The sequence below is a fragment of the Coloeus monedula genome, assembly GCF_965178545.1.
Source record: "Coloeus monedula genome assembly, chromosome: 2".
NCBI classification, from domain to species: domain Eukaryota; kingdom Metazoa; phylum Chordata; class Aves; order Passeriformes; family Corvidae; genus Coloeus; species Coloeus monedula.
In genome coordinates, this window is record NC_138782.1 from 73953649 (window position 1) to 73968738 (window position 15090).

Consider the following 15090-nt stretch of genomic DNA (forward strand, 5'->3'; position numbering starts at 1 on the left):
TTCTGTGAATCTCAAGTCAGTGCTGAGTGCAAACTTATGTCCCTTTAACAGTACTAAATATTTGGCAACTGCTGTGCACAAAATGTTTTCTGGAGCTCATCATGTTATGAAGATAAGTCCTCACCAGGATAAGATTGCTTTTGATATTTGCTGTAACTTCCTTTGTGTCCTTTCTGTCCTTCCTACTTCTGTTACAGAAAAGATTTTGGAAACCTTGTAACTTCACCTAGATTACTTTTTTTTTTAAGAGATATGTTTGTAATGGTTGCTTATATTTACTCAGAAATTGATATATAATAGTGTTCTGTAAGAGAAGTTTAATTCTGGCATTTTTATTGCTATTGTTCTGTTCCACGAGGCAGGAAAATAAGCCAAATGGAAATGTTTTTGTCTGGGTTTTAGAAGGCATATTGGTATCTTGGCTTGTAGTGTTCTGCTTTTCTAACTGTTCAGAACATGGCAGCTCTGCTTGGCTGATACTGTCTGTAATCTGTCAGAAGAGTGTGTGTAAACTGGGAATGTCAAATGTTGCTTCTCTTTCCTTCATTATTTGGTGTCAGGCCTTTCTGTTAAAGGATTCAAGGTTTTGAGTAAGGTTTCACTAGGAATGAAAGCTATTTTTTAATGCAGAAGATACCATTTGTATTGCACAATGTAAAATATCTTAATTTTAGATTCTATAGGTAGTAGTTAACTCTTTGTAGCTTATGCATTAAGTGAATACCTGAGATTGAAGCATAGACTGTTTTGTGTTCTTTCTACTTTTTGGAGTTTTCTGTATGTTTGTGTATAATGATAAAAGACTTGGGAAAAGTGCTGGTTTTATACACTCAGAATTTGGTGTGCAGATCATTACTCCTAGGGGTGGTGGAAAATATGGCTTCTTTATGATGCTTCCAGTGCAAAAATTAATTTTGTAGTGGTGAGCTGTGGTATGCTTCCCATATATGTGGCTTCCACCTATGATCCTCCTCTTGGAGCCCAAGGTCTGCAGTGCAGTGTGTCACACATCCGTGTGTTTTGGGGAGAGGTACAGTTCTTGTATATTAGATCTCTGGGGTAGGGTAGCCACATGGCTCAAAAGTAATTTCCAGTTGTAATAAATCTTCATGCATCTGCATAAAAACATGCTAAGATGATTGCAAAGTTCTGCTGAAAATCTCACACGGAAGCTAGATTTGCTATCTGTTCCCTGAAAACATAGTTGCTAAAAAATACTTGGGAAGATGTCCTGAGGTTAAAAAAACTAAAGCACTTTACAAAGAATAAAATCAGATTTCAATACTATCTTCTAAACCTCTTCTTGATTGTGTTGGGGAACTGAGAATTTCTCTAGATGCGCATTCACAAATTCCCTGTTTAAAGATGACTTCAGGAATAAACATGCCTTTTGAGGAATAAAATGTCTTCTAAGATATAATCTCATGAGTTTATGCCAGGGATGCCAGTGTGGGAGGGCTAAAGCTCTAAGTTTTGATGAAAGTCTATGGCTTTACTGCAAACTTATCCCAGGTTATCCTTTGCTAATATAACCTGTCTGATTCTGGCCTGTGTGATGATCTGGTGTGAGAATTTTCTTTTCATACGTAGCTGTTTTAGACAGCTGTAAGGAGACACCTTCTTGATTCCATAACAGAAGCAAACATACAAGTCTATCATCATGTGTTTTCAAAACTTCAGCAGAAAAATGAATACTAATTTTTAAAATATTTGCTCTATGAACTTGTTGTGGGTAGAGTGACAAGCCCTGCTGCTGAGCCACAAGGAGCAGAAAGGAACCCCTTGCTTTCTAAACTCCTTCTCAGAGAGGGGTCCAGGTGTGGCTGGATCCAATCTTAGCCCCAGAATTCTTTACTTGGCAGTATTAAAGCTGAAACTACTAGCAATGTATGTATAGGATAGTATAGTGCGCTACTGCAAAGCCTAGCAAGAAGGAATAATTAAGTAGACATGGATGTAACTCACCATACCAATGCTCATGGGCAGATCTCTTAACCTTGAGGAGTATCAAGAAGGAATATGTTAGAGGAACCTAACCATATGAAAATGGACTGGACTTTCATAGTATAAGGTGATTGACTGCCAGTTGTATGTCTGCCAGGTCAGCTTAGCAGCTTGTCTGCCAAATCTTTGCCTCACTATCAGGATGCTAATTTGGAGTTAGTTAGCCAGACTGGTTTTAGCCTATTTCAACAGCAAAACCAGCACATGGCTTGAGCTCAGCCCACCACTGATAGTTTTGCAAATAGGACATTGTCCAAGTTGCTTGACCACATTCCAGGGCAGAGTATCCTGCTACAGTCCTATTTGAACATTTGTTTAAAAATAAGAGTGGACAATCCAACTAGGCAGGACTTGTAAAAAGCATTTGAGCTCCTTTGTTGTCTAAAACTGCCAAGAAATGTGCAGATCAAATTGGAAAGAGCATGTAATGTAAGTTTTTATTAAGTATATACAATATAAGAGACAGGCAATCTAACAAAGAACTATAAATTTTTAAGCCAAGCATAATTAATTTTGAAATAGAATTAAGTTATTTTCCTAGGGATAGTATCATGTGAAATATCTTCTCCTTCTGTACATAACAGAAGCTGGGGATAATATAATTTAATAGCTTTATTTGAGATTTGATTCCTTTATCTGGTGCAACACTAGATTCTGATGCTTATTGAAATCAAGCCCTCCATCTCCAACAGACTAAGACAGTATTCACATGGATAATAGACTGTAAACTACTTTCTTTTCAAAGTTTGTGCTTCTGAATATTGAGCTCTCTTTGAGAAGTCTTGAACCCTGAGACTTTGAAATGGCAAGGGGAAGCTTCTTCTAAGAAGTTGAGTTCTTACCAATTCCGAAGATTATAGAATGATAAAGAATTGAAGCAGCATGCTGTATAATATTCTGTTGCAACAATCTGATTATTATAAGCAAATATAGAAGAGAAGCTGCTATTATGTCCTTGAGGCAGTTGCTTTCCTTCACTTAATTAGATGGGATAATGACTCTTCACGGAGTATGGTCTGATTTGGAAATCTGGCATCATCTGCAGGAGAGCATCCTAAAGGGAATGCTCTCATTATTGATGCAAATTTTAAATCTGTAGAAGGATCTGTCTACACTCTCTTGTAGTGAAAATAAAGTCCAGGAAATGTGTGGGGCAGATTATTTAATAAAGAATGAATTTTATATTTTTACCCCCTTGCCTCTGTAAATGTATTGGATTTCCATGGCAAGGTTTTGGTTGCGGAGCAGCTACAGGGATGACTTCTGTGAAAAGCTGCTGAAAACTTCCCCTATGTCCCATTGGCTCCAAGATGGGCCTGTCACTGGCCAAGGCTGAGTCTATCAGTGACAGTGGTAGTACCTCTGGGATAATGTCTTTTAAGAAAGGGGAAAAAAACCTGGGCAATAGCAACTGCAGTGTGAGAAGAGAGGAGTGAGAATATATGGTAGAAACATCTCTGCAGACAAGGACAGTGAAGGAGGAGGGGGAAGTGTTGTTTCAGGCACTGGAGCCAAGATTCTGTTGCAGCCTGTGGTCCGGACCATGGTGAGGTGGGATGTCCCAGTAGAGCTATGTGGTGGAGCAGATCTCCACCTACAGCCTGTGGAGGATCCCACCCCAGAGCAGATGGATGCCTGAGGAAGTCTGGGAGCCTGTGCTGTAGCAGGCTCCTGGCAGGACCTGTGGCCCTGTGGAGAGAGGAGCTGTAGAGGGTTTGCTGGCAGGATTTGTGACCCTGAGGGGGATCCATGCTGGAGCAGTCTGTTCCTGAACGGCTGCACCACACTGGAAGGGACCCAAGCTGGAGCAGTTCATGAAGAACTGCAGCCCCAAGGAGAAGGATGCCCTTTGGAGAAGTTCCTGGACAACTGCCTCCTGTGGGAGGGACCCGTGGAGCAGGGGAGGAAGGAACAGCAGAGACAATGTATCTGACCACAACCCCATTCCCTGTTCTTCTGCATTGCTAGGGAAGAGGAAATAGAGAAAATTGTGAGGGAAGTTCAGCCAAGGAAGAAGGTGGGGTTGAGAGGATAAGATCTTTGAAAATTTGGGTTTATTTCTCATTACCTTACTCTGATTTATTAATAATTTAAATTAATTTCCCCAAATCGAGTATGTTTTGCCTGTGATGGTAACTGGTGAGTGAGTGATCTCTCCCTGTCCTTACCTTGACCCATGAGCTTTTTTTGTTACATTCTGTCTCCCTGTGTAGCTGAGGAAGGGAGGGATAGAGCAGCTTTGGTGAGGACCTGGCATACAGCCAGCATCAACCCACCACAATACTGGAACTAGTCCTCTGCTGGTGTTTTTTGAGAGTGAAATTTAAAATTTGCTGGAATAGCAGTGTTTATTTGGTTGCTACAAACTTAAATGGTATCTCAAAAAAAGACTTTTTGTGAAAATGTGCTGCTTTTGACAAAGTGCTTGCAGGGAAAGGCTTCCTCAGTAATGAGTGAAAGTCCCATGAAGAATAGGAAGAAAAATACACTTAGAATAGCCAAAAACTATGAGCATGAAGGTCTCACATTCCAGTCTCTGGTTTGCCTCTCTCAGGTAAGCGACTTGAGAAGGCAGTTGAACAGACAAAGTAGATCTTCTCAAGCAGTAGAAATTTAATGTTTTCATTTAAGGTAGTAAAAAACTTAGAGCATTTGCCTTGGGTGTATGAGTATCTCATTCAAGCATGAGTGGGATCTGTACTTAACTGGAATTTGAAACTTGCTCTGCCTCATCTCAAAACTTAACTTGGTCCTAAAGGTCTTTTTTATTGACAAGATGTCACATTGAGAAATAAGTACCTGAGGTCTTAAAACTTCATCACATTAGGAAAAATCCACATTTTGTCCAGATGCAGTGACATTTATTTACCTCAGTCCAAAAGTGTTTTATATTAAAGCCAAAGTAGTGAGGAAGCTTTGAAGGCCCTGTGAGGTGGGTGAAGGATTTAAACTGAATAGTGGTAATCAGTTAGAGTAATGAGGTGAGTTGAGCAAAAATTTTGGTGAAGACTGAAATATGCTAAAATACTTTTCCCATCATAACATTCTGTATTTATCTTCTGTTTCTTTTTAGAACACTTGTAAATGTGTTGACTTTAGAAAACTACAATAAAGTACATGTCTGTATAGCTTTTTTTAAAGTTCAGCTTCTGGGATCTTTTTTTGAAGAGGGGGAAAGAGTATTTTGTGCTACAGAATTAGGACACAATTTTTTTTGTACCACTAGAGGAAAGAAAGCATTTTTTCTTTATTCAGATGAAGCTTATTATTATATTAAACACATCTTTTTAATTAGATTGTTGTGGATGGATTTGGCAGTTTGGGGTTTTTCCCTTGATTTTTTTCTGGAAATTTTAATTTTGAACTGGACTATATATTGTCTCAGCAGTAGTATTTTGGCCCCTTACTCTCACATTTGGAGGGAACTGCTCTACTGAGGGTAGTTATATTAATACCATCACATGATCTAAAAATTATAGATTTAAAATAAACCAGCAGGTACTTCATTAAAAGTGTTGTGTACCACAGACATTATCCTGAAGAAAATCACAACTGCTTATTATTCCTGGGAGCAGCCCTGAGTTGCCAGAATGGCTGCTCCCATGTGGCAGAGTGAACCCTGTGCTTGCAGGGTTGAGGCCCTGCGCTGGTTGGTCTGTCCAGGAGCATCCTGAAACCTTGCTGCAGGAGCCTGTTTCAGAACTCTCTTAGTACTTCCATTTATTATGAATTTATTATGTGTGTCTCCTTTTACAGGTTTCAGGTTTCCTGGGGCTTCAGTGGCCATAAGGTTTGTGATCTGTGCCAAACAAACAGTCAGGCTTGTCTCTTAAGCAAGTATCTCTACTGTGAGTAGATAGATGCAGGAAGCAAGTTTTGGATGGGCCAAATTGGAGCCTGGAAGCACAGTGTCTCTATTTTTTGTGGTGTTGTTCCTTTCAGCAGGGCCTGAGAGGTTAAGCGTAATGTCACATGAATGCAGCTGCAGTATTTTCAGGACTAAATTGGCTCTGTGTGGGCTACCAGGTGTGCCAGTTACCACAGCAGTAAATAGACATTCCTCACTTGTACATGCTTCACAGAATCCACATGGAATGAACTTAAGCTGGTGCACCTGCTCAAGGAAGATGTAATGAATTTGAAGGAACACTTGGGGGAGACTTCATGTCTCATGTTTGTTTCCAGTTTTTGATTTGTTTGAAGTAACATCAATATGAATTGAGATGTATTGCTCTAAAACTCTTGAAAAATGAAACTTTTGTCCTTTTTGTCTCATGCTATTTCAGGTTGCAGAATAGTAACGTGAAAACTTCTTGAGATTGGGCATATTTTTAGGTATTTTTTGTTGGTAATGATATCTTGCTAATTTTCTTTGGAAATAATGTAATTGTAACTGACTTTAAGGTATGAAAGCAGTGATAATTGGCACAGTTATAGGAAAGAGAAAAGAGGAGCATGCATGAATAAGAAGTTTGTGATAGTAGGTGAATCAGCACTTTTTGTATAAATTATGAATGCTTACCACTATATTCAAGTTTCATGCCTATTTCTATTTTAATTCATGATTGTCACTGTTTCAGTTTTGTAAGGCATTTCTCTCCAGCTGAAACTTCCCTAATTTTACCTCTGTAGTGTTAATGAAGACTTTGCATCAATGTCTTTTAAAAAAACAAAACTGAAAGAAGGAAAGAAGGCACTAACTGCAAGAAGACACCTCTTCTGAACAGAGGAGGCATACATTCCCACATATTAAAAAAAAAAAGCCAAAACAACAGAGAAAAACCCCTCCCTAACTACAGTGATGTTTTAATAATTGAAAGAGTTGGGGTCAAAAAGCTGAGGTTTGTGAAGGAAACCTGTCCTGAGTATGTATGATGCTGTCTTCTGTTGCTGGGCATAGATGGTGTAGACTTGCCCCGATCTAACCAGAAAATACTAGTATAGGTACTAAGTGAAAATAATAGCCATAATCAGTCTATTTTCTTTTTCTGAAGGATCTAGCAAGGGATCTATATGAAGGACTTTAAGGGAAATGAAATTGTTAGAAAACTTCAGTGAATAACTCTTAACTTTAATTTTGAGCTTACCAGTGAAGAATTTTAAACTAGCACCTGGCAGCTAACCAGTTTTCTAAAAGCAGGTTCAACAAAGAGTAGATTCTAGCTGGGAAGAGAGGGCTGACATTTGATGTTTAGGACTTTTTAGTTCCTGTTAAACAAAATTAACCAATAATCATGTTTAAGCTGTCTCTGGAATAAAATAAATTTTTCTGCCGAACTGTATTATCTTAAGTAAAATAATGTATTGTGTGGTAGTGTCGCTATTTTCTTTTTTTATTTTTCTATTTCAAGCAGAGTAAAACTACTGCATTGTCAAGGCTAAAATCTATTTATATACTGTTAATTGTCCACTATTATAAAGAGAGATAGTGGAAAATAGAATTCTTTGCTAGAAGAAACTGTATTATTTCCTCTGTCTGTGGTGCATTACACAGCAGTTGCTGGTGTGTGCTCAAAGGAACCCTCCATGGTAAAACTTCCTGGCTGCATTTTAGCTTTTATCCGGCTGTATGGCAAGGCCTCATCCAGTGGGAAAGGTGCTCAACCATAGCTGTAGCAATGACCCAACAGACTGCGTGTGTCCCCAAAGATTTACTACCAGTGTCTAATGCAGCAATACATAGGTGGTATTTTTAATGAAAGAAGCAGGGCTGGAGCTTGTGGCCTCTTAGATGCAAATACTTTTCAGATTGTTTCAACTCTCTTACTGTATGTATGCAACTGAAGGAGTTAGCTTGTATCTTGGAAGTGTTTTCAGATGCAATGCTCTACTGTTTCTTACATTTTGTTATTTACTGTTTCTTACAGCCTCCTACAGGTGAATGGCAATTCAGCCACTTAGGGTACATTTAGGTCATGATTGTGACAGATCTTACAATGCAGTATTTTCATTCACCAGTTTGTCCCTGCTTTATCATTGATGTATCATTCACAATAATAGTAAAAGAGATGAGGTTCTGCAACAGATGGCACTATAGGAAAAGGTAACCCTAACTCTCTATAGTAGAATGTAAACTTAAAAATTGAGAGTTGAAATAATGCTGGTAGACTCAACTTCTGGGAGTTGCTAGCATCAGAATGCTTTGCTTTTCAAACCTAATGTTTTTTATAGTACAGCTGGTGGGGTTTTTTGGTTGGTTGGGTTTTAGGGGTTTGTTTGTTTAAAATGGAGTAAGATACCTTCAGATTTCTGCACTTACAGCCACCAACATGGGGATTCCTCTGTCCTGTGTTATAATTATTTGTCAAGACAAATGTTCTGGTTTTCACTAAGTCACTGAAAGACAATTATGCAGCCTAAAGACAGGAGCTGAGTTCAGGAAGCTTGTGTTTATGACCCAACTCAGAGCTTCAAAACTCAGGATCCTTCTAACTGTATACCTAAAGTCAGTGAGCATCTAGGTAGAACCTCATCAGATGCTCAGCCATGCTTAAGGGTGTTTCGGGTTTGGAAGTGGGCAGTAGTTTCATGCCTGTGCTCGAGCAAGCTCACTCTGGATCCAGAGATTAAATGTTTCCTTCTATCTCCTCTTGGGTCTTGCAGAACATGGTGTTCTTGGAGAATGTTTACTGAAGACCTATCAGATGGGCTTTGCACAAAACAAACCAGAACTACCCCTCCCACTCCTGAGTAATAGCTTAGTGGTTAGAGCATTCCCAAAGAGTGAGGACTCTGGGTTCAGCACCTTTTCTCCCTGAGGGGGTTCAAAGTCATACCCCTTACATGCCTAGGCACCCAAGGTGAGAGAACTGAACTAGCTTTTGCTCTCATTTCTGGGCCTGTGAACAACTTCAAAATTGCATGTAAAGCGGAACTAATGCAGTTGGAAGTGCTGGCTGTGTTGCCATCATCAAACAACTTAACTTTGTTTAGAGAGGAGGTGAAATCACCTTGGGCCCTTTAATGATTTGGACTTGGCCTCTATCTTGTTAAAGTGATCTCACTGCTGAGGTGAGAGTGCCAGTCTCTGGGCTTGAGGTGGTGGTCATGAGGAGATGCAGTTGCTTTTTTGTGGTGGGCAGAAAGCTCTAGCACAGTGAAAGATGAGACTGATAAGGCACTCCTGTCTTTGGTGCTTCCTGTTGGCTAATTTAGGTGACTTCCAACTTGACCTACAGGTTTTGTGAATGCTAGTTAAGGTGCAATACCCTCCTCAATTTCTGTATAATTGTAGTAAATATAACTTTTGTGCTCCTGAGTGATAGAGTAAAGCGTGGTCTTTGCTAAGAGATTCAGACACTTAAGAAATGTTGTCTTCAACATCATTTGACTTGTCTGTACAGTGTAAAATTTGACCTTCCATTAAGGTGGTACTTCCTTGAAATACTATTTAGAGGCTTCTACACTAGATTACTAAACTGCCTTTGTTATGTTTTTGTGGTGAGAATGCACATGAAACTTCCAGCTGACAAGCATTTGAAAAGGCAATTGGAAGTGGAGATGTTTTGTCATTTGTTTCTTGCACACATTTGTAGTACACAGTCTGTGCTAATGCATAAGGGCAGTCATCCCCACATGCTGCTAAACATCTTTTTCTTCAGTGAGGGTCTTTCCTGAATGCTTGAGAACTTCTCTCTCCCTTCCTATATCTCCAGACTTCTTCTAATTCATATCCCCTCATACTTGTGGGCGCTGTAGGTTCAGTCTTCCTTTGTAACTAACTGGTGCTAGAAGCTCTTGGTGGAGGTTTGAACCAAAACTGGGTGTCTCTTGGGATTTTTTGTGAGTTTTCTATTTATCTTTAGTTTTGAAGAAAAATGTTTGCATATAGAAGTGTCCATTAAGGGAAAAGAGGAACAGTTCTTTAAAATATCAATCAGTGTTTGTATAAGACTTCATAGAACAGTTTGGCACCTAGAAGGGAAATAATTGGTCTCTAGTGGATTTGCAACTTGCTTTCAAAATACAAGGGCAACAAGATGTGAGTAACCTGCACTACTGCAGCTAAGTGGCTGAAACAGGGTTTCAGAACCAGCAGAACAGTCTGGAGGAAGAACAAAACAGTGTCAACAAGTATTGTACACTGGTTTGAGTTTAATAGAGGGTGAAGCTGAAATTCTTCTTGAAGAGAACTGTGTATTCTTGTTGCTATTTAAGTTTTCCTATGTCAAGCTTTTTCCCTTGACTGTACTATGCAGGAACTAGATCATTAGCATTAGAAGAACCTGAAGTTCTTCCAAGTTTATATTCAGGCCAAATGAAATAAGCCTCAAGCAAACATGCAACTAGATGACATAATAACATATATTAAATGTGCAGAGGCCTTTTTGTTTCCCCATCTCCTAGCTATATCAAACAATAGGAGATGAAATACATGTCTCTTTAGTGACACTGGGCTTCAAATCTGCTTAATAGACCTTTTTTCAAACATAGATCTGTGCACAGTTGAATCTTGCTCATAGTGGATGGCTGTGGGCATTCTGAAATGCTAGAGGTTTCGTGAACAGTACCATGAAAATCTGCAACCTGAAGACCACCTGAGTGTTTCTCTGTGACTGAACTCACAGAGTATGCTCTAACACTTCTCTTCACGCTCAGACCTTCTGATTTTAGGGTAACTTCCCATGATTGGACATGAACTAAATTACCATTAACTTTGGAGTAGCTCATCTATAAAAACTGACTTGTCTGATTTGCTGTGTAAAATACATCAACTGGGGAGCATGCTGTCAATTGCTGTGGCTGAAGTGACAAGATTTAACTCACAAGATGGTGGTAAAATGATTGTTTGCAGTTGTGTGAACTTATTATGGTAACAGCTCTTATTAATGTTTACTTTTCCTTCTGTGTTAAAGCATGCCTGCATGCTAAAGCATATATTCCAGCATCTTCAGAACTTTTTCTTAAAGGATTTTGGAAAGGAAGGAAATGTAGCAAATGCCAAACATCAAGTGGTGCTGTAGACAATTATTGGTTTAATCTATTGGCAGTAGATTAAAGAAGGTGTCTGATGATGGCCTCTTCTTCCTTGTTTTCCCACAAGACTGGGCTAATAGCTTTCACCCTACCTTCCCCAAGTGACATGAATTAGTTATACGATACCTGGGGTGACTGTTTAGTGACGTCCTGGTTGTAAAAGCTGTTATGAACATCAGAAACCTAGAGTTATAAATATGGAACTTCAAAATAGTCTGGGATTTTTTTTGTTTGGTTCATTGTTGTTTCTGGAATAGCTAGCATAAAACCAAAGGCTGGCCCATTGTCAGGTTAGCAGACTTCCTTTTTGGCGATTCCTTCCCTCTTCTGTGAAGTTGTAATCTTCAAAATATCAAATGGAGAAACAAGCAACAAAACCAAAGGAAAAGAAAAACCCCATAGCTTTCCTTTTAAGATTAAGTTATCAATGTCCTTGAAAAGATGGAGTCAGCCCTTTATTGTAGATCATTACATTTTGGGTGTGGAACCAGGGAAAGTAGGAGTTTGTGCAAAACTGGAGGCTGGTAAGGCTGCGCTTGTGTAATGGTCTGCTTGATTTCTCGCTGCTGGAAATCTGGGAATGTCCCTGGCCTAAATGGTGGACATCTATTAATTTGATCTATGCCACAGTGACTTGCTTCTTGTGGACCCCTTATGCATTGTTAGACCCAATAGTTGGTTGGGAAGAGGGTGGTTTATGGAGGCTTTAGTGACTGTAGTTAGACCTGTACCTGGACCAGATTTCAGGAGTAGCCCTGAGCTCCTACAGTTTACATTGTCTGAGTGCTGGTTTGTGAGTTTTACCTTTTAGACAAACCACTCTATAAACTGAAGGGGGAAAACAGGTGCTGAACTCTGGCATTAGACTTTCCTGGAACGAGGACACAGTCCAGGCTCAAATAATGCCATTTCTTCTAGTGATTTCTTTTCTTCCTTCTTAGAGTAGTAGAATTTCAGATGTGTTTTTCAGCAGATGACAGTCTAGCAGGTTGCACCTCTGGCTCAAGATATCAGCCTGTTAAATAGAGGCTTTTGGGCTCACTGCTTCAGGTGAGTTTGGAGCCAGGCAGAGCCTTGTGCAGCCATGCTGGGAGCGGTGCTCAGAGCTGAGCAGTGGTTGTAATGCTTGCTGGCTTATTTGGAGACAGAGCTGAAACAAGAGATGAAGTCTTGTTACTGTTTCTGGAGTGGGAAAGACAGAAGTACAGGTTGGTGAGGGAGAGCAACACAGTAGCATGTGACGTTAGGAAGACTTTTCTAACAGTTGTTCAGTGTTACCTCCCCTTCACTGGTACACTCTGGGAAAGGAAAATTCTGTAGTCCATGAAGGTTGTGAGAACATAAAGCTTTGAGAATATTTTCAAAGCTGAGCAGTATTTTTCAGTAAGAGCTTTGTGTGAGTGTTTATATGGGGCAGTAGAGAAAGGTATTAGGAGAAAGCATAGCTAATAGTAACACAATAAATATTGCTTTAGAATTTATGCACCTCTGGCTGACTGTTAAGTGTTCTTGTCCTTGAAAAGTGCCATGTGAAATATGAAGATTTCTGTAGAAAAAAAGTTTTAGAAACCTTTTTGCCTGTTTTAACCTTTTAATAGTCTGATTACCAAATGGTAGGGAAATAAAAGTTCATTCAACATTAGATTGTTGAGACAACCAAGTACTGAATCATAACTCTAACGCCTGTTCTGTGCCAACTGCCAAATAAAATCATGTTATTGGAATGAAGTGCATATATCCTGCTAAGGCACAAGAATACTTGGCAGTTAGCAGCCAATCACTTCACTAAACTCCACAGCCCGGGACTGTAAGGAAAGAGCGGAACTTACAAGTATTAGATTGGCAGAATTTGAAAATGAAAGCAACATGAATGGTAAAATCCATTCAATAAATGTCTTTATTCCCAGGCTAATAAAGATTTTTGACTCTAGTATTTTTGTGCAAATTCTCAATTTTCATGTTAATTAAATTAATTTTAAGTTAATTAAGTTAATTAAAAGCTGTGGCTTTTTTTACACTTACTCTGCACCATCAAACTCATCCATGTTTTCCCTATTAATTTTCTTTGAGGTAGACTATCTCTGTTCTCTGATTTTCAGATTCCATTTTCTGTCTCAGCTGTCTGGGCATAGATCATATTCATGTCTGATGACTTGATGTCTACCTTAGTATATCCTAAACTGAACTCCTTTCAGCTTTTCCCTTCCCTGTTCTGTCATCGTCATCTCACTGCTCTTGCTTCCTACTTTGCCATTATCTTACTATTTTCCTACAGTGTCACATGATGCCAACGTTCATGTTGTGTCATGAAATCAAAACTATGTTTTTAAAGATCTGTTCAGTTCCACTGGTGCTTACCACATAAAAGTATTGATTTCTGTATTGACTGTACAGCCAGGCCCTGCCCAACTCTGTGTGCCCATAAGGCACATAGCTTGCTGGGACTGTATCAATAACAGCCCTTCCAGATTGCACATTCTTGCATCATGCAGGATGCAGAGCTGCAGGAATGCGTCCCACTGACGCATAACAGAAGAAGGTACTGCTGTGGCAGGACATGGGGGTGGGGAGGTGAGGAAATAAAGCAAACAAAGTTCAGCTGTCTGAAATATCAAATGAAAGAAAAACTGTCAACCTGGGGGAGGTCACAATTTAGTGTTGCGGCTCCTTGACAGAGTATGACAATTTAGGATTATCTGCATAAATCTAAGATACTGCTGAAAGCAGGTAAGCATAGTAGAATCTTTCTGGTTTGTTTGGCGTTGTGTTTGTTACTTTGACATGTTTTTTTCATGCTGGTTGTGCAAAGGTTTTTTGCACAGTTTTTCCAGTCCTTAGTGGTAAACCAAAAGAAAACACCTTGGTAGTGTGACTTAACTGTGTATTGTGTTACCATTAGAATAATATTCAAAATGTCTACTTTAGGTCTGTCTGAATACAGAAAATTACAGTCCCTGTCCTGAAATTCTCCTTAAAGGTGCTAAGTTTCTCTAACAGCCTTAAAACTGATTTAAATATTAAAATCTTCTGTAAAATGAAACTTATGAAAAAATAGAAACTGTACAGACAGTTCTCTAATATAATAATTTTGATTTCTTCTTAAAGGATTAACACTGGGATTGTGGTTATTTTGTTGTTCGGTCATTGTATTTGCAAAGTTTTACAGTGAATCTATAAACTTGTCAGCTTTCAATTCTGCTAATCAAAAGATACTGTAGTTAGCCTTTAAGATCATATCTTCACTTCTGAAGCCTTTGCCAACTTGGTGTCACATTCACATTCATGTGTCCTGCTCTTGAAAGGTACTTTGAACAAGTTGCCTTATTGCAAGGAGGGGACAGAAATATAATCGAGACTTTGATCTCTCAAGGACTTGGCACATGAGTGTTCTCTCTGACTCCTTACTAAAAAATCTTCTGCTGGCATTTCTCCCCAAAATGTACCTTCTCATGCTTCAGCAATAATGAAATGGGCTTAGCAGTTCTAGGAACGGCCTAGGAGATGAGTTCTGTTCCTGGCCTTGTCACTTTCTGATTTGCTGTGTGATCTTGGATGACTTACAGCCCCATTTCAGTTTGCTTATCTGTAAAATGTAAATAATGCTCATGGAACTTCACAATAATTTTGAGTTATGTGAAAAGCTGATAGGATGAAGTTACAGAAATATATTTGGTTGAAGCTGAAATACTTTCAGCTAACTTTTATATACTACTGCACTTCCGAAAACTTCTAGCGCGTGACATATTAAGGTGCAGAAAATTATGTATAGACAGAATATAGTGGAAATTGTCTAAGAGATGTTGTAATTTCTTTTGAGACTTTGAAAAGGCAGCCTACAGTGCTGCTATTTTCAATTTCATTTTATTGCCATCTCACTTCACTTTTCATTTACTTTGATTCAGAAGTGGCTAAACATGTTCAAACTTTCCAAAAAACTGAATTTAAGGCGGGGGAGAGAAATAGAGTAATAGGTCTTTGCATCTACATGTGCTAGCATTCTCCTTCCTTAGAATCATAAAACATTTCAGTTCAGGGGTAAGCAGATATTCTTTTCAAGACACATTTGAAATGTAGCTAGCTTTGAGAAGTGCTGCACAGTATGTCAGGCGA

At 39.1% G+C, this 15090-nt stretch overlaps 1 protein-coding gene across 2 annotated transcripts in view; it reads left to right on the top strand.

Annotated features, from left to right (window-relative positions):
• Positions 1–15090, top strand: part of SESN1 (sestrin 1) — a 76867-nt gene that overhangs the window by 10311 nt on the left and 51466 nt on the right. Inside the window, exon 1 of one of the 2 annotated variants that reach the window (XM_082303209.1) lies at positions 13607–13707. The exons of the other annotated variant lie outside the window; for it this stretch is intronic. The gene's annotated coding sequence lies outside the window, so the exon portion shown is untranslated. Of the gene's footprint in view, positions 1–13606; positions 13708–15090 lie in introns of those variants that run through there. 2 annotated transcript variants of the gene reach the window in all.